The sequence below is a fragment of the Lissotriton vulgaris genome, unplaced genomic scaffold (assembly GCF_964263255.1).
Source record: "Lissotriton vulgaris unplaced genomic scaffold, aLisVul1.2 SCAFFOLD_568, whole genome shotgun sequence".
In the NCBI taxonomy this organism is placed as follows: Eukaryota; Metazoa; Chordata; class Amphibia; order Caudata; family Salamandridae; genus Lissotriton; species Lissotriton vulgaris.
This window is the reverse complement of record NW_028245922.1, coordinates 756,746-776,477: the sequence shown is the minus strand read 5'-3', so window position 1 is coordinate 776,477 and position 19,732 is coordinate 756,746. Positions and strand designations below refer to the sequence as shown.

Genomic DNA, 19,732 nt, shown 5'->3' with positions numbered 1-19,732 from the left:
GCAGTATGATGCTGGATTGGGGCCCCTTGGCTTGCTGAGATTCGGATGGGGCCTACTACCTGCGGCAGGGCGGCGACCTCGCGGAGCCCTGGTGAGATCATTCCAAGTTATACTATCATTGGCCTTACTGTAAATATATTCTGATCTGGTTGGCCTCGGTGACTGCTTGAGACCTATGGTTACGAGCGGCCAGACTACATTGAACCAGTGGAGGGCGGGGGTGGGGAGATGCCGCCTGGATGTTGTTGGGTATCCCCTGGGCGGTGGAAGATGGCGCGCGATCTGGTGCGCGAGAGCTAAGACACTGAAGGAGTGACGGGGCCAAGAGACTATGCAATTGCACCCTGAACTGATCTCGGCAACCTCTGCCCTCGTGCTGTTCGCACAACTGAACCCCACTTGGGATTCTTTGGGACATGGGGAAGGGAGGAGGGGGGACTTTTCTCTCATGCTAGGCCATGTTGGGGTTGGTCTGCTGTGGGTGAGGGGAGGGGGATTCAGGGGACAAGGGGAAAGTTATTGTTTAGATGTTTACTCACAGTGTACCTTTCCTCAGGGGGCACAAAGTGCTTGCTATGGCCTACTGCATGTTCATGACACAGCTAACCTTCGCACACCTGACCACACTCTCAGAATTCACGACACGTCCTCATGGCTGATGTAACAAGTGCACAGACGGACGCACGGCCACCCTCACAAAGTGCCCTCACATGGAATGTCAGGGGGCTGAACGACTACAGAAAACTCAGAAAGGTGTTAAGCTACCTCAAACGCCATAATATCGATATAGCACTTTTGCAGGAAACACACTTACCGCTCACGAGTATGTAGTAATTAGGTAGAATGCTTCACACCAGAGGCCTACAAGGGCGTATAGCAGCAGCCGGGTTCACCACACATGCGAGGGGAGTTATCACATGGGTAAACCCAAAAACAAACATCCAAATACAGATGCTGGGTGCAGACACTGAGGGCAGGTATGTTATAGCGTCCTGTAAGGGTCAGGGGATGGATTTACTAGTTGTTAACACCTATGGCCCCAACTACGATTCCCCTGAATTCTTTGAGACACTGGCCAGTCAGATAGGTAGACACGGCAACCCACATGTACTATGGGGTGGAGACTTTAATTTAACGCTTAACCCGGACATAGATAGGTCATTGGGCCCCCCCGAAGACCCTCTGCAGCTGCACAATCGCTCACAGCAAAGTTAATAATGTTAGATATGGATGACGTGTGGAGGAGTAGAACCGCTGGGCGGGGCGGCTTCACACACTATTCTGCATTTCACGAAATACACACGAGAATTGACTACTGGTTTGCCACTGCAGGGATCAATCGAACTATCAAGCAATGCAAGGTGCTTCCGCGCACACTCTCGGACCACTCCCCCGTACTGATAGCCATAGAAACCCCTGCGAAAAGGTTTGCCCCATTCACATGGCGCTTCCCGCCTTAATCCCTCCTAGACCCGATTTTCCGCGGGGAGCTCTTATATCAAATATCCATAAGAACGTTCATTAAATCAGCTCTAGATCAAAACAAGTTGTGCTGGCCACAAGTGAAAAGAGTGACCAACAGACACCTAACCAAAAAAGAAGACCATATTGATTTTAACTCAACTGTCCTGAAGAAGGTGTTACATCAACATTAAGCACCGAAACGCGTCGACCAAGGATTTTATATATTGTGTTTTAATTGACTGTAATATTTACGTTTTTCTATCAAATGTATGATATGAATTTATGTTCAATTTTAAAATTAAGATCAGTGACTCTGAGATAGTAACCGTAAGAATTGTTAGATAGATATTTTGATATGTACCGGAGCACGTGATCAGGATAACATTTGTTGTATGCTTGCTCATGTTTTTAAATGACAAAATAAATTATTTTAAAGCAAATAAAAATTGAAAAATTGATGGTAAATCATATGTGGTACCTAGTATTAATGAAGAGTGCCATAATTCTGAGGTGCGAGGAATTCGCGATTTATAAGTAGGCCTTTTGGTCACTAATTAAAAGCATAATAGCACAGAAAGGAATCCTTTTTGTTTACACTGTTTTGACCCGGTCCTTTCTGGCCCCTGGGAAACTCTCTTATTTTTTAAGACTCAGTAGAGGACTTCCAGACGATCTGGAAAGCGTTTAAGGTCTATATTCGGGGCACTGCGATGTCTAAGCACTCTAGTGTCCTGAAGGCCACAAGGACCAAACTAGCTGAGCTGGAACATCAGCTGCAAGTACTTGAGGAACAAAGACGATCTAGACCAGACGAAGCAGTTGAGGAGGAAATTAAGCGCATTCTGGTGGAATACCACGAGGCAGCAGACAGGGAGGTCCAGGACCTGGGCAAAAATGCCACTGCCCGAACTTACAGCGAGGGGGAGCGACCAGGCTCAGTTTTGGCTAATATCCTTAAGGGCCGAAGGGGAAAGGCGCTAGTCTCAGAGCTGAGAAATGCAGACGGAGACAGAGTGACGGATGAGGCGGAAATTGCTGCGGTCTTCAGAGACTACTATTCGGAGCTGTACTCCTCCAAGGGTGGCGACATGTCGATTGAAGTACTAGACTATCTGGAACACATAAAGCTCCCATTTCTCACAAATTCCGAAAGGGAATTCCTCATGTGCCCTATACAGTTAGATGAAATCAGAGATGCACTGGCCACTATGAGATCAGGCAGCGCGCCAAGTATAGACGGACTCTCAGTCGACTTTTATAAAACCTTTCAAGAACAACTACTGCCGCACATACATACACTTCTGGAAGACATCTGTGTCCAGGGCAGCATGCCTAGCTCTATGAGGGAGGCTATGATTGTCACTATTCTAAAACCAGGTAAGCCACATGACGACTGTGGTTCATACCGCCCACTATCGTTGCTAAACGTTGACACCAAATTGGACGCTAAAGTCCTAGCAACTAGACTGGCGTTGCTGGCCCCAGACTTAGTGGCCCCAGAACAAGCGGGGTTCATACTAAGCATGGGCGAATTTTGCGAATCTCGCGTTCGCGAATTTTGCGGATTTGCGAACTCGCAATCCGCAAAATCCACGAATTCTCGCGAATTTGGGGATTTTTTTTTTTTTGTGTTTGCGCGGGTTTCTGCGAGTTCGCGAGGGTTTTGTACAATGTCGCAAATTGCGAACTTACCTGTCGGGTCGCAAGTTTCGCGAACTTGTTGTTTTTACATGTCCAGCCTGTTTGGGACACTCTTCTTCATCACTGCCACTCTCTGTCACCACTGCCACTCTCTGACTACTCATGCCACCCTCTGGCCCACCCATGCCACCCTCTGTTTCATCACAGCACCCTCTGGTTGTCCAGTCAGTGTACATTATTGTGGCAACAAGCACACCTTCCCTGCCTCAAGTGACCTGAATTAATTTGGGGCTGATTAATGTGTCACAGAATATTTTTTTAGCTGGCACCTGCTTCCTTAGTGCTTCCTGATTAGTGATCTTTTGAACTTGCTAAGTGCTTTCATTGTTGCAAAATTAGTTACAACACCTGCCCTGCCCCAACTGACAATAATGAATTAGGGGCTGATTAATGGATTTGAACCTCCAGCCTGGCTCCTGCTTGTCTCCCTTAGCTGTAATTCAGGACCTTTGTGGCATATGTGTAACTATTCTGAGGTTCAGAGCAGGGTCACATAATAGTTGCAACTGGCAACTGAACTCTGGAGGGGCCCCTCAGGAAGCACTACAGGAAATGGCTACTAATGATGAGCCTGAACTTTTGAACCTGGTAAGTAGTTTCAGTTTTGCTAAAATCGTATTTCTGCAATTTTGCACTTATTCGCGGGGCGCGAAGTTGTACTGGGAAGCCGCGAACTCACGCGAACAGTGCGAGCAAAATCCGCTGCTCGCGAATTTGCGGATTTTGCGGGAGATTCGCGAATCTCGCGGATTGCGAATTTACCGAAAATCCGCAAAATCCGCGAGCGAAACGGATTTTCCGCCCATGCTTAGTTCATACCATCCAGAAATCTGACATACAATATCAGGACAGTGCTAGGAACCATCCAACATGGCAAGCAGGATGTACCGGCGGTGGTGCTTTTCCTAGATATGGAGAAGGCGTTCGACTCCGTGGAATGGCCGTTCCTCCTTCAGGTGCTACGACGTATGGGACTTGGCGAACCCTTCATACAAATGGTGGGCGCTCTTTAAGACGGACCTTCGGCGAGGGTGCGTGTGGGCAACGCGATCTCCCACCCCCTTTATATAGGCAGGGGTACCCGTCAGGGATGCCCATTATCCCCCTTGCTATACGCACTAGCAGCAGAGCCTCTGGCTTGTGCGCTAAGAGAATATCATAGCCATGAAGGTATACGCTTCCCCACGTACAAAATAGTGGTATCCATGTATGCGGATGATACACTTTTATACGCACATGACCCTGCTACCACACTTCTAAGAGAGGTGGTATGATTTGGAGCGCTATCAGGACTCAAGGTTAATTGGGCAAAATCAGTGGTGCTGCCCCTGACTCCGGTGACCAAACAGGTGGAGACCGAGTTCCCTATAAAGTGGACTGAAGACCCGATCAGGTACCTGGGGATTCAGATCCACACAGATCCGGACCTGCTCATCAGCCAGAACTACGGGAGAGCGGTTAGTAGGCTGGAGGACGATGTAGAGATCTGGAGTAAACTGCCTCTTACACTAATGGGCCGTATAGCCATCATGAAGATGGTAATACTACCGAGGTTCTTGTTCCTTTTCAACGCTCTGCCAATAGTGCTCTCCAGGGCCTTCTTTCAATGCCTGACGAGCCTCATGATAAACCTGGCGTGGGCGGGGAAACAGCCGAGAGTCAAATGGACAACGCTCACCCTGCCGTACAGCATGGGTGGCTTAGCAGCTCCGGACCTTGAACTGTACTACAGGGCGGCCCAGGCATCCCACCTCCATACCTGGATCCATGGCGACAGACAGATTCCGCATGTCCGAATGGAGCACCTATTTTCACATCCACTGCCACTCCCGGCAACGATCTGCAAGCCGCAGGATCGTCGAACGGGAATATTGGATTCCATCTCCTCCACCAACCACGCTTGGCACTCTCTCCTGCTTCGCCAGGGAGGGGCGACACTATACTCGCCAGAGATGCCGATGGAATGGATGCTTTGGCTCCCACCCATGGCTGAAAGGGCGGTCATAAAGGAACTAGCGAAACTGGGATTAAGTAAAGCGGGTGACCTATTTCACGACGGCGTAGTCAAAACCTGGGAACAAATACGAGGAGATGGAAGTGAACCTCCGCTGCTCCAACGCTTTCACTTTCATAGAACCCGGAGTGCCCTCATGGAGATTCTGGGCCCAGACATGGCGGAGCCTCCGGATGTCCCTGAATTGTCATATGTAATTAAACGCAAGGAGCCTAAGAAGCTCCTAACAAACATTTACAGAGTAGCCAGGTCACATGGTGAGCACCAACTCATGAAAGCCAGATTAGCCTGGCAAAGAGACCTAGACGTCACGCTAGATGATGCGACATGGCGCTATTGCTGTGAGAATACGAAGCGTATCTCCCTTAATGGAAAGCATCGGCTCATACACTACAAGTTTCTGCAAAGGGTGTACTACACCCCGGAGAGGCTCCACAGATATGGTCTACGGCCAGAGACGAACTGCGAACGCTGCCATGCGGCGGACGCCGACTTCCTGCATTTAGCGTGGGTCTGCCCGGGCATACTGGCATTCTGGCGCGCAATATTTGCGGAAATGAGCAAAATACTGGAGGTGGAATTGGACATGGACCCGGGCATAGCACTCATTGGCAACTCCAGGGGGCTCCCGGTTGCGATCCGCAGGCTCATGGACATGTGGATGCTAATGGCTAGGAGAGTAGTAGCCCGGTGTTGGATGAGAGGTCCTTTACCAACCAAGACTAGATGGGCAAGGGATATGCTGTACTGTAGCACACAGACGGAGACGTACAGCGAATTACTACCCCCAAAAAGCCGCACAAAAAACTTCTGGGCCCTATACCAGACTTACTTGCAGGGACAGCAAAATGTGAACGTAAGCACCACAGATAATGATTCCCAGCGATAGGAGGCAGGGGTCAAAATCGACATTATACTGTGTTCACTAGACGGAGTGGCGGGACGGGAGTGGATGTGGGAGTGCTACCATTAGAGAGAACAATGGGGGGGAACGAACTGAGTGAGGGGCGGATTAGCGGGATGACACTATTGGGAACATACTACTCACACAGCCAGGTTGAGACACTACCTTAGGCATAGATAGGAGGCAAGGGGTGGGAGGGGGGCGGGATGTTGACTGTACTGATGGGCTGACATCAGTTTGTTTTGACACGAGCCTTCAGGCATTGCTGCTAGACTGATGTGATAAACAGCGGGGGAGTAATGGGAAATACAGCGGGGGAATAATGGGAAATACAGAGGGTGAAAAGCTAGAAAATGCACACGAAAAATGCAACCGGCAATACTGGGATTTACAACTGATTATTGATCAATCATCACTTGGTAAACGCTGCCGGACCCCCGGGTTGTCGGCCGACGGGCTGTGTAATATAAGATCTAGATATACCTAATATGCTTATGATGCGGCCGGCCCAAGAGGTTGTAGGCCTGAAGGTGTGTCAATAGAGTTTGTGTAACAACAAGTAGGGGAAAGGATGGGATCAGTTGCGATCCAGTAGGGCTGATATTACCATTCACAGAAAGGAGAATGGAAGGTCCGGCCACAGTCATAGCCCCAAGAACGGAGACAACAAAGAGGTGACTGGGCTGTTCCTAAAAGGAATAGAAGGAGAAAAGGAAGGGAGGGAACGGTCACTAGGGAGGGGCTGGTGCTCAATTGGAGGACCACCCCTGGGTATCCAATTTGTTGGATATATTGGCCTCACACACCCTTGCGAGTGTCATGCTTCATCATCGGCAATGCTCCTCGTTGGGCAGGCGGTGCAATGCCCAACGGGCTCACCTCAAAGAGGGGCTCTTTATCGGAGATCTTTTATCCAACTGCCTTATGGTGAAGTGCGGGTGAGGGGCCAGGAAAGAGTAGAAAGTGTGGGTGAGGGTAAAATGTGGCTCAAGGTACCGGAAACAATTTTATTCTGGTGGTCCTCTGCCACAGGTAAAATTAAGGATAGCCGGTACTCGTGGGAACTATGGTTTCCCAGAGTGATCCAGGGCTAAAGGTGCAAAAGGTGTGGTCGACATGTTTCTCGCATCTAGTTCGTTGACTGCGATTCTTCAGGACCTATAGGGAAACTACAATCTACTAAACATGATCTAGTAATAAGTATCAGTTTAAACAAGGCACATTAGTTGTACTACCTGTCTGACACTGTTCCTACCTAAGGGTTAGGGTTAAGGGGTGTCAACAGTACACGACGGATCTGGCATCAGGTGAGAAGCCAATGTGTTTGGGTTCTGACTGCCTGTGCCGAAGCCTGCTGCGCCTACCCTTCACGCCGGGTCCCTTCCTTTTCTCCTTCTATTCCTTTTAGGAACAGCCCAGTCACCTCTTTGTTGTCTCAATAGAGTTTGTGCAATAAAAAAAAAAGAAAGAAAACTTGCCAATTTCTCTGACACCAGGGCCTATAAAACATATTTTTTACGGACCTAGCCTATATCTACAGAACCCCCACCCCTGGAACACCTAGGGGAGACTTTAAGGGTTCTGAATATGTCTAAATGTTGCAGATCCTCTTTCCGCAGTGCTCCTAGCAGAAACGTCGATTTTGGGAAGCACTTCACTAGAATGTGGAGAGTGAAATGTGCAATTTCACTAAACCGAGGGCATATAAAACATATTTTATAAGGTTCTCCTTAAGAATACTTGACCTCCCACCACTGGGTTACCTAGGAGAGACCCAGGTGTACCTAATATGTCAAAACATTGTAGTACATTAATTTTAAGGGCCCCAAACACCAAAGTCGAGTTTGGGCACACTTTGCATTTTAAAAGCAGTCCTGCAACACAGGGCTGCTTGTAAACTGGCCTCAGGCCTCAGCAGTGCACACATGCAAGTGCAGAAAAGCTGCTGGTCTCCAAACTATCTTGCCCTATTATATATTCGGCACTTAAAGGAAGTTTTGATACCTATGGTCTATTATGTACTAGGGCCTTATAGGGGAGGTCATGCCAATCCTAGGGGTACCCCAGCCCCTAGTCAGTTACCACCAGTACGTGTCAGCAAAGCAAATGGGGGTGCCCAGGGCACAAGCATGACTTTGCAACAGGACCTGTCACTGGAATGAACACACTAAAAATGCCTTAACGATAATCAACTGGAGGATAAGTCTGATGCCAGAGTATGCTGAAGTTGCTGCAGTTAGAACATTTGTAGTTGGATTTTGGGATAAAGCTAGCCATCCACTGTCAGTCAAGCCGCTGTCTTTCCCAGCTGCCTTTCTACACGCTCTTGATGCTTTGATATGAGTGTCCTGGGGGTCAGAAGCGCTTATTTTGCAAAAACAAGTGTTTAGAGCAGGCAGGTCAATTGAATACTTCACCTACGTGTCATGGAATAGGACTACAGCTCTAATTTGTTAGTTTTCAGTGGGTTATGATTGTAAGAGTGTTGACAGAGGGCATTAATATTGTGCTGCCAGGGGTGAAAGTATTGAGCTGGTGGAAGGCAAACAAAAGCTAAAGCATTTGCCAAGAATATTTTCATTCATGAAGACTGAAAGTCGGAGGTTCGAAGATGATCAAATAATAGTGCAATTCCAACCATAAATAATGATGGCCAGTAATCAGGTGAGTTCTTCACAAGACCCTTTGAGCAGCTTCCAGGAAACCAAAGTCTACGGGGGGCAGGAGAGTATTGTTGCAAATCCGAAATGTTAAGCAATTGTTGGAAGGGCACAATCAGGAGTGGAGGCTGTGAGTTCATTTAACCGATTGCAGGAAACCTCAGCTGGGGCGAACATGGGAACGATTGACAGATGGATAGCTTTACTTGATTCTGTAGGTGGAGGTGCTTGGCCATTCCTAGCTGGTGGAGCGATGTGTCTGCTTACTTCCTATAATGAATAAGACTCTGCAATGCTAACCCGTAGCAGTCAATGTTCATCTTCTTCAAGGGGCAAGTGACGTTCAGCAGGTCTGGGTTGCCCCTCGATGTGCAGGGCTGCAGGTGAACTACAACGAATAGATCGCTGTGTGCTAATCCTTCGCCAACAACAAGGGTCGCCTTTCTACCTTAGGTATGAAATACATAATTTGTGGACTCCTTTAATTAAAACAAAGCATCACACTGGCATTCGGTGGGTGCGAGGTGATTGCTGCGCAGCGATCTGAATGTCAAATTGAAGGAATGCAATGAAGCGCATGCAAACTGTGGAAGCTGCTGGGCGGGAGTAACTGTGACTCTCTCAATCTCTTCTCAGTTATAGTGGCCGTTACCTCCAAGTGGCCCAGCTGGTAACTATCTATATATGACTCATCTTATTTGGGAGAAGTCATTAGAGGCAGGCCAAGGTTTCTATCATGGTTTCTATCATGGTCTGCAAATGGCAAATCTAATGAACACACTTTGAAATGGGGAAGTTCCTAGATCACAAAAACCCCATTAAGATGGTGACAGGAGGTCCTGTCTCTCCCACAAATCGTTACCTCCTCACCAATTTCATGAACTTTACTTCCTGCTGCAACAGCACTGTTAACTACAGCAAAATAAAAGTCATTTATAGCTTCCTCAATTAAAGATTCAACAAATACTTGAAAAACCACCAGACATCTGTGATGTTGCTGATAAACCTAGCGGTGAGAAGGCTGCTGTCATCCAAACTATGACCTACTGGAAATACCCTGATGAGACATACAATTGCAATCTGTGCAGAGACTTAATGGGAACATTGACAGAAGTTAAAAAGCTTGTCTGTTTAGATGGAAAGGATCCTTCTTAAATAGTTACTGCTCAAAATGTGACAAAGACGCGGAGTTCTGCAGTATTGCAAGTCACTCCACTAAATGTAAAAGCAGGAAAGCAAAAAGCGAGCTACGGCTCCAAAGTAGTTACGTGACTTGAGATTTGTAATGAAAATTGGACTCGCCGAACTTGCCTCGATTCTCTTAACATTCTAGATATCAAACCTAAGAGTGCAACGCAAAGCTAGATTCTTGGCTCTCACTATCAGCAAACCATCAAAACTATAGTCTCAAGAACATGTATCGCTGCTGACAGAACTTGAATAAGTATATGAAAGCAAAAGAACCATCAATACATTTTGATAAGAAGAACAGCAAACAGATTGCAGAAAAAGATGAGATCTGAGAGATAAGAACAAGAAACAAGAAATCGATAGACATCGTGAATCTACTCCCTAACAATGAGATTCAGATGAAGCAATAGTAGAAAGCAATAGAGGCTTCAGAAACCAAATATAAGCACGTGAAATCACAAACGCAGTGATCTGGAGGACAAAATGAGAGAAGTGAAAAAATACTTCAAAAATCCCAGACATCATGAAGCTGGTATGAACTTGATATCAGAAATTGTGATATAACAGAAAATGCCAGCAACATTCTACGAAGGCGTGATGACAAAAACAAACTGAAACACATAATGAGCGGGGAAATGAGCCTATGAGCACTTGAAAATGAAAATCAAAATGCTCTGGAGTAGACCAAGGCAACATACTTGAGGAGAATACAAAGTTCACAATAAATCATAGGAAAAGGTATGCAAAATCAAAGGGCTTCTTCAAAGGATACCAAAAATGTTCAAAAAAGCGACACTGGCTCCCGATCCAGAAGAGATGCCAGTTCTAGATGTTGACCCAGGCATACAAAGCCCTGCACAACGAAGGACCAGATTACATCAACAAACAAATGACCTTCCACCAACTGACCAGACACCTGTGGTCCGCCTCCGTCTTCCTCGCAAACACCCCCGGATCTGCCGAGCCAACAGCAGAGGACGCTTCTTCTCTCACCTCACGGCAAAATTCTGAAATGACCTTCCCTTGTACCTTGGAAACACCGCATCACTCCGGTAATTCAGGAAAGAACTCTAGACCTGGCTGTTCAAATGAGCAGATCACCCCAAAGCAGCTAGCAACTCCAGCACCTTGAGACCCTCACTTGTGATTTGCCGCGCTTTATAAATCATGATTGATTTACTGATTGACAAAGAGAAAATTGCCAACATAATCACTGGGCAGAGGATGCCACATGATAGCGAGCTGCGGATGACATGTATAAGTATTAAATAGAAATAAATGAAAGAAGAAAAGAATTAAGATCCTAAATTTGCCCAAAAAGTCAGAATCCCAGAGGACTGGGATTATCAAAACGTGAGTGATGAAATCATAGTTGTTGAAAAACACAGAAACTTGAAGAAGCCAACTCCTGGCCGGCTCCTGTTAAGATGCTAGAAAAATGTATCAATCAGGAGCTGGTGAAATCCATTGATACCCAGGGAATCTTTGTTCCTTCCCAAAATGGATGTTGTGCCGACCATTGTACAGAGACTGCCCTTATTGTGGTTGCAGACAGTATCCGTGGCCAGGTCCATCAGGGCGGGCAGCTATCTTGGTAATACTTGACCTGTCAGCAACATTTGATACTGTCTCGCCTGCAAAGATGGTTCAATGTTTGCAGCAAGCTGGGGTTAGTGCGAGCACCTTTCAGCTTTCCCTCTATTTTTTATTGAACAGGGTGCGTTGCTGCGGCTTCGAGGCAAAGGCTTTAGGCCTTCCCTGTGGGATGCCTCTGGGCTCATCCTTGAGCCCAACCCTCTTTAATCTTTTTGTGGCCCCTCTGGGTGATCTGGTGCATTCATTTGGGTTCCAAGTGCGGCCATATGCAGACAATACTCACATTATTGTATCCATTTTTAGCCTGCCTTTGGTGGCGGGGAGGTTCAACCAGTGCATGCCCAGCATCATCTGCTGAATGAAGGACAATATCCTGAAGATTGAAGCAGACAAGATGGAAGTGCTTGTGTTTGGCGCTCAAAACTCCATTTGGTCAAACACCTGGTGGGCAGATGCCCGCGGACCTCTCCCTACCCCTGCCAAGTCAGCTAAAAACCTCGGGTCATTTCTGATAATACTCTGAGTTTTGATGCACAGGTCAGTCGCATTATCAGCACGTGCTTTTACATCATCAGGACCCTGAAAAAGATCTGTCCTTATATTCCATTTGAATTGCACCAGACAGTCACTATTGCTCTTGTCACCTCACATCTGGACTACTGCAATGCACTTTACCTTAACATCAATAATTCCTTCATGAATAAACTTCAGGTTGTAAAGAATGTGGCAGCTCTCGTCATTCTGAACATTTCCAAGCGGCACTCCTTTAACCCCTTCAGCGCTGCGCGAATTCCGCTGCGGTGCTGAAGTTTCTAAAGAACCAATGGAACTATGACGGAACGGCACCGTCATAAGCACAGGCCAACCGACGTTCATGACGGAACCGTTCCGTCATGAGCATGGAAGGGGTTAAAGATGGGATTGGTTCCCTTCATTGGCTTCCTGTCAGGAGGCACATTTCTTTAAAGGCCTTGTGCTTAGTTTGTAAGGCTCTTCATCATAGGGGCCCCAGTCAAATGAATGCTCTTTTTCATTGGCACAATCCTGGCAGAACACTTAGATTCTCATGCTGTAAAAAACGTAGGATTCCCAGATTTCGGAAGGCTGGACGAGGTGAGCGCTCCTTTTTTTCAGTTATGAGTCGTATCTTTATGTCAGCAGTCGGAATCTCCGGCTTGGGCCATACTCTCTGCATTTGGGCCATACTCTCCGGCTAGGCTGTACTCTCCGGCTTGGGCTGGATGAAGTGTAATCAATGGCCCGGAATGCAATTTTTACAAAAAGAAACATTAGGAACGTGTGATAAATGGTAGAAGAGGTCATGAAAATCAGTTTGGGCTGGGAAAAGGGTGTGGCCGGACATTGCATCATATCCCAGAAAAGTTTTCTCCTTTAAATCATGGTACATGCAGTCCACAATTTGCGCTCCCCTCAGTGTTGACTGTAGTGTTGACACAGTGGTGACTGTAGAGTTTACACTACAGTCAACACTGAGGGGAGCACAAATTACCTCTCAGAAGGTCAACACTTTCACTACTGTTGACAGACTGGAGTGCGAATATTAAATTTCACCCCTCCGAAGGCCAACGCTTTCCCTACTGTTGCACAGACTGGAGTGGAGGGGTAAACGATACCCCTCTGATGTCAAACACATTCCCTACTGGTGCACAGACTGTAGGTGGAGAAGTAAATCTTACCCCTCCTAGGTCCAATACTTTCCATATTGGTAAACTGTTTGTAGTGGGATTAGTAAATTTAACTCATCTGAAAGTCTACGCTTTCCTTACTGTTGCAGCTTTCTGGTAAGTATGAATTTATATATAGTAATTTAATTTACATTATATTCATGTTATATATTAAAATATATAAGATTTCATATTTTAAACTATATATATATATACATATACAACTGTTTTATATATATAAAACAATATTTTTGTCTGTTTTTGAACAATATTAGTGTGAAATAATATTTTATTTTAACCCCTTCGCTGCGGCACGAATTTCGCCGTGGCGCAGGGGTAAGGGGGGGAAGGGGAGCTGTGCTGAGCGCGGCGCTGCTGTGCTCGAGACGGAACCACGCGGTCATGAGTCACGGGCGGCGTGTGCTCATGACGGCGTGGTTCCGTCAAGGCCCGCCTACTCATTAATTCGCCTGCACAGGCAGGGAATTAATGCCTCGTGGGCGGAGCGGCAGCCGAATGACGGAACCACACCGTCATGAGCACACGTCGCCCGTGGCTCATGACACCGTGGTTCCGTCATGCGCACGCAAGGGGTTAAATATTTTTTCACTTACAATTAGTAGTATAGGGAGACAATATTTGTGTAAAAGATATTGTTGACACAATATTTTTGTTACACAATATTTTTGTTGTGTCAGTGATTCCACGCTGGCCATACCTGTCATAACAACTGACTAAAAAACAATAAAGAGATATGTGAAGTTCCCTTCCAGCATAAACGTGTGATGGACTGTTGTATTTGAAACGATCAGGTGGTTGTTTGGTATACCAAAGCAATGTACAATGAGAAAATTTGACTATATTGCGTAAAGTAAAGGGTCAGTTTTAGGATTCGTTAGAAATATATAATTTGTGGAATTGAACCATAATATGTGAAAATGAGGGTAGAGCAGACAATAACTAGATAACACTAGAAACACTGTACTCCACTTTGAAAACATCGGATGCTCAATGCATACTAGATTAGGCTTCAGAGTGAAGCTTTTAGCTTTTAAAATTCCATGGCATTACTGTTCGTTAGCGCTTATTTATAATTTATATCAGACAAGGTTAGTTTAGTTCACATTGTTAAATGCTAATCGAATACTCTGCACAAGGATATCAAATCTAGACGTGCTGTCAGTGTTAGGCAGTATCACAATGCTAGGGACGTACTTGTGGGTGCACTTTATCTGATATGGGATTCACGTTCCAAGAGATCACCCTGATCGAGCATCGGGTAACAATCATTTTGATGGATGCAGATCAATTTGACCCTCATGGGCAGCAATAATAACCCCGAATGAGCCACCGTGGGGTGTTAGAAATAGTCACATGTTTTGTCATCTAATTAGTGACATGCATGAAGGGATGAACAGTCTTCCCAATTTCCCTCCCTGCTATCTAGTGACACCGCAGTCAAGGGAACAGGTATGGCAGAATCAGCGGAGAGAGAAGGCTCTTGTGAGGTTTATACTAGTCTGGTACTGTAAAGAGACATGAGGGGTGTATGAAAATAGTGTTCTGGGCAAAGACTGTGGGCACTGGCCTGAGCAGCCCCCCATGCCCAGGGCAGAATATCATCACCCAATGCCCCAGGAATCAACTTCAAAGCTTGTCCACTTCAAAATCATGTTTTGGCTACAAGTGATGTTTCATTCTCAAGGTAGATTAGGCCGACAAAAGCAGATTAGCCCAATGGACAAACATGGGCGTGCCAAGTCTGAGTCCCGCCCATGAACGATCTGTTCTACAAGAATCATGCTTCACTGGTAGGTCTGAGCCCATGTTTGCACTACCCTGTAGTGCATCGCACAATAAGCACTGCAGTCCACTGGTGGCATTTAACTTGCAGACCCTGAGTACACTTTGTACCATATACTTGAGGCTCACAGGTAAGTTAAGTATGCCACTCAGGTGTATACCAATGCCATCATGTTGAAACTGTCAAAAAATAGTTAAGGCAAACATTTGGGGAGACACAATGCAAAAGATTATACTATTGTACATGTGCCGTAAAAAATTGTCGGGAAACCTGAATTTGAAATGGTGTAACACTGAACTTCTTGGAGGCATGGTAAAAATGACATTTACATATGTTATTAATTCCATGATGCATCTATAAAGTAATATCTTTTCCTGGTGTGTTGATGGACTCCATATTTAAAAATTTATAGTTGTGGAAATTGATGTGAAATAAGACCCCCTGAACCCCCATGCCCTCCTCTGTCCAGGGTCTGCTCTGCCCTTGTTTAATTCTTACAACCACTCCCATTCCCACTATTTCTATCCCTGGTGTCTTTGAAGACCCTCTACATTAAATGTGGCCTGGGAAACAGATCCTTCTACTCCAGAGAAGGCCTCTAAAACCAGTCACCAAACTTCTGATGTGCCTCCAGAACTTGACACAGTATTGATGGTCACAGTACTTCAAATGATACCTTGAGAACTGGACCCACCAGAGCTATAGTCCTGCAGTCGAGGCCTTAGTGGCCTAAGAGTTACCACTGAATACTCACCAGAAATGTATTTTGCTCTCTCTAAGCCGTTGTGACTTTACTTAGTCACTTGTAGGGCATTTGGTAGCAGAATCCCAAATATTGCCTATTTGCTTAGGGCCCTTTTAGAGAGTGGTGGCCTGACCTACAGGATGTTGTGTCTCTTCCCAAAAGACTCAGCTTCATCCTTACCTCTGTTTAATAGCTTGCCACCTCTTTGGAGGCGCTTTAAGTCATGGGCAATTTGGGCTCTGGCCCAGGGCCCCCGTGTTTCAGGGGGTCCTGATTTGAGCCAGCTCTGTTCTGCAGAGAGTCTTGCCCTGATGACCTTGAATAATTCTTAAACACATTGTTTTAAATTCTATTAGCCCCTTAATTTATTTTTAATGTGGGTAATGTGTGTGAGTCTATTCTAGACATTCTGCAGGGAAACGTGTTTATGTTTCATGCAACATCCATAAAAAAGTTTATTTTAGATCATAGCAGGACCTCGCATATGAGAAAAGGGAGGGTATTCCAGAGATTGTATGCAGTTATGTTATTGAGCTGATGTGATACAATATTGAAAAAACACACCACTATCCCTGAATATTCGATATAAACACCTTTAGAATTTGGACACGTGTGCCTGTGCACTGTCAGTTATCTGCCAAAAAGGGCACGAAAGAGCTGAAACTGGATCATAAATTCAAAACTGTTCTGAACAGGGACCCCATAGCACATTTGACCAGGAACTCTAAAATCCTTATCAGACCTCCTTACCCAATTCCTAAACCACACAAACAGTGCCGTCTCCTCTCGGGACATCACTGCGAGCGGTTCAAAGAAGATTGAAAGGCTCTTGTGCCGTCTCTGGCGAGATGACACTTGGACCTAGATGTACGAACATTAGTAATAGCGATTATGGAATCGAGATTTTTTGCAAATCACTATTTATTAATCACAATTACTAATGTGCTGAGGTGGAATCCGGCCCTGATTTCAAAATGAGCAGTTCCAAGTGGGTTGCAAATAGACCCCTCTTATGAATATTAATGAGGTGGTCGCAATCTGTGACCCAATAGGATTTCCAGCCATCACAGGGATGGCGGCCTGCTGGGGTCATCAGGCCACGTCGTTTTATTGCTTTTTAAACGCATCCTGTCTTCCTTAAAGGAAAACCGGATACCTTTCAAAAGAATCCCCAAACTTTTCATTTTTACACTTCCAGCTCTTGAAAAATATTTTTTTCAAACATTCATGGAGGGCAAGGGCTCCCAGGGGACCCCTTCACATTTGCGAATGGGTTACCACCATGTTTAATTGGTGGTAAATTGTGAATGTTTTGTGACCACATTTCGGTGGTAAAACATTAGTACATACCATTCATATTCGCTATTTGGAAAGAACGCCCTGAACACACATCTTACAAATATGACTCAGTAACAAGTTACTGAATCACAATTTAGTGTTTTTTACATTATATTAAGCATTTTTGTGATCACAAATGGTGTGATTCCACAAATTGGGCCGTTTACGACAGCAAAAATGCTTTGTACATCTAGCCCATAGTCCTTCTAAGCTCTACCGATGTATGACGTTAAAACGCATACTTTTACATCGCAAACCATTACAGCGCGATTTTTACAACGCAGGATCCTTTACAACGCATGCCTTTACAACGCATGTCATTACATAGCAGATGCTATTACAACGCATGCCATTACAACGTAAGTATAGGTAAGTATATCTTTTTTTAAAAAAAATTAATTAATACATATTTAATTAATTTAATTTAAGTAATTTAATTTAATTAATTTAATTTATTTGAAGTAGTTTTTAAAAAAACTGAACCCTTAAAATACCCCTGTACCCCAATACCCAAAACCTATCCCTAATCCCTAAAGCTACCCCTGTACCCCAAAACCCAAACCTAGCCCTGAACCCTAAACGTACCCCTGTACCCCAAAACCCAAACCTAGCCCTAAACCCTAAAAATACCCCTGTGCCCCAAAACCCAAACCTAGCCCTGAACCCTAAAAATACCCCTGTACCCCATAACCCAAACCTAGCCCTGAACCCTAAAAATACCCCTGTACCCCATAACTCAAACCTAGCCCTGAACCCTAAAAATACCCCTGTACCCCTTAACCCAAACCTAGCCCTGAACCCTAAAAATACCCCTGTACCCCATAACCCAAACCTAGCCCTGAACCCTAAAAATACCCCTGTACCCCAAAACCCAAACCTAGCCCTGAACCCTAAAAATACCCCTGTACCCCATAACCCAAACCTAGCCCTGGACCCTAAAAATACCCCTGTACCCCTTAACCCAAACCTAGCCCTGAACCCTAAATATACCCCTGTACCCCATAACCCATACCTAGCCCTGAACCCTGAAAATACCCCTGTACCCCATAACCCAAACCTAGCCCTGAACCCTAAAAATACCCCTGTACCCCATAACCCAAATTAAATAAATGTTTTAAAAAAGATAAACTTACCTATACTTACATTGTAATGGCATGCATTGTAATAGCATCTGCTATGTAATGTCATGCGTTGTAAAGGCATGCGCTGTAAAGGATCCTGCGTTGTAGTAGTTGCGTTGTAAAAGTAGTCCGTTGTAACAGTTGCGTTGTAACTGTTGTTTCCCAGCTCTACATGTGTAGATGCCTATTTCCTTTACCACCTTTGTTGACCTCTTAGGATCTCATTATAAGAACCCTCTTAATACTGAGGAAATCAGACCCAGAATTACCAATTTCACTGTTATTTCCTCATTTATAAAGGGACCCAGAGGGTCCCACTTTTAATCCCTGGTAACTCGTCCCCCTCTCCCTCCCCTACCGAATTACTGGTTCCCCTGGTATTGATAGCTCTGGGGGGGGCCTGAGGGGGAAGAGGCAGAGTTACCAGGAGGATTACCAGGCCACCCGCGATGAGGGCCTAGTGGTTTCGCGACACTTCTTGTCATGGCTTTGCTATACCACCATGTCCATTGCAAGTACAGGTCACAGAAGCTGCAAAGCCCTCAATCGGGCGCTCTTTAGCACTCATTGAACTAACATGCTGTGTCAGCAAGCATCATTCATAGCAGCATTTTATGTAAAACAAAGCTTCTGTGCTCATCTCTGCATATCCAGCTGAGCAAGGCACAGTGGCAGGAAGTGGGCTGCAACTAAGGCTTATCAGCTGGGGGTAACCTGATAGCACAATTCTAATCTGCAGGAAACATGAGGGGGGTTCCTGCAGTACTCAATCTTGGATCTTACTGAGAGATCTACAATAAACCTTAGCTTTTTAAATTTATTTCCCTCTCCTGCTATTTCTGTTGAAAAACTGTTAGTCTTTCCAATGGTGGCTACAGCCTTTGTAAACAGGGCCAGACTGGCTTTAGCGGGCACCAGGCGTGCCAGCGTGGGGGCCGGTTTTGTTACTGGGGGCTGGTTTTGCAGGGGCTTATTTTACCAGGGGCATGACCTCTGACCACCTCTCAGCAATCCAGCTGTGTGGGTCTTACTGGAAGTAACAGGAGGGCTAGTTGATCCCCAGGGACCCTCAAGAGGCAAAGGGACTTCATCCCCCAAATAGTAGTGCGCCAGAGGCGCGTTTGCAGAGTGGTGGGGAAAGGGGCATTGCATGTGACCACCTCTCAACAATCCCACTGTATCAGGTTTACTAGAGATAATAGGTGGGCTAGATGGCCCCTAAGACCCTCAGGAGTGAAGGGGACTTTATCCCCCACTCAAGAGTATGCCAGGAGGTGCGTTTGCAGAGTAGTGGAGAAAGGGAGCGGGCCTCCAGCAAATTGCTGGCTTCAGTTTTTTTTAACATTTGTAATTTCAAGGGAGGGGGGCTGAGTGCTCCCCCTCCCCCCTCCCAGGCCATTTTTGGTCCAGGGGACCCCCATCCCCTGGGGCCAGGCCATTTTTTTAAAGCTTTTTTTTACAGGGAGGCCCCACTCCTGAAACAAATTTCCGGCCCAACTACAATGCAGC

General features: G+C 45.9%; 1 protein-coding gene across 1 annotated transcript in view; it reads left to right on the top strand.

Moving 5' to 3' along the window:
• The window catches only part of LOC147666252 (phosphatidylinositol 3,4,5-trisphosphate 5-phosphatase 2-like), a 420,611-nt gene that overhangs the window by 36,738 nt on the left and 364,141 nt on the right, over positions 1-19,732 (top strand). The gene's annotated exons all lie outside the window — the stretch shown is intronic.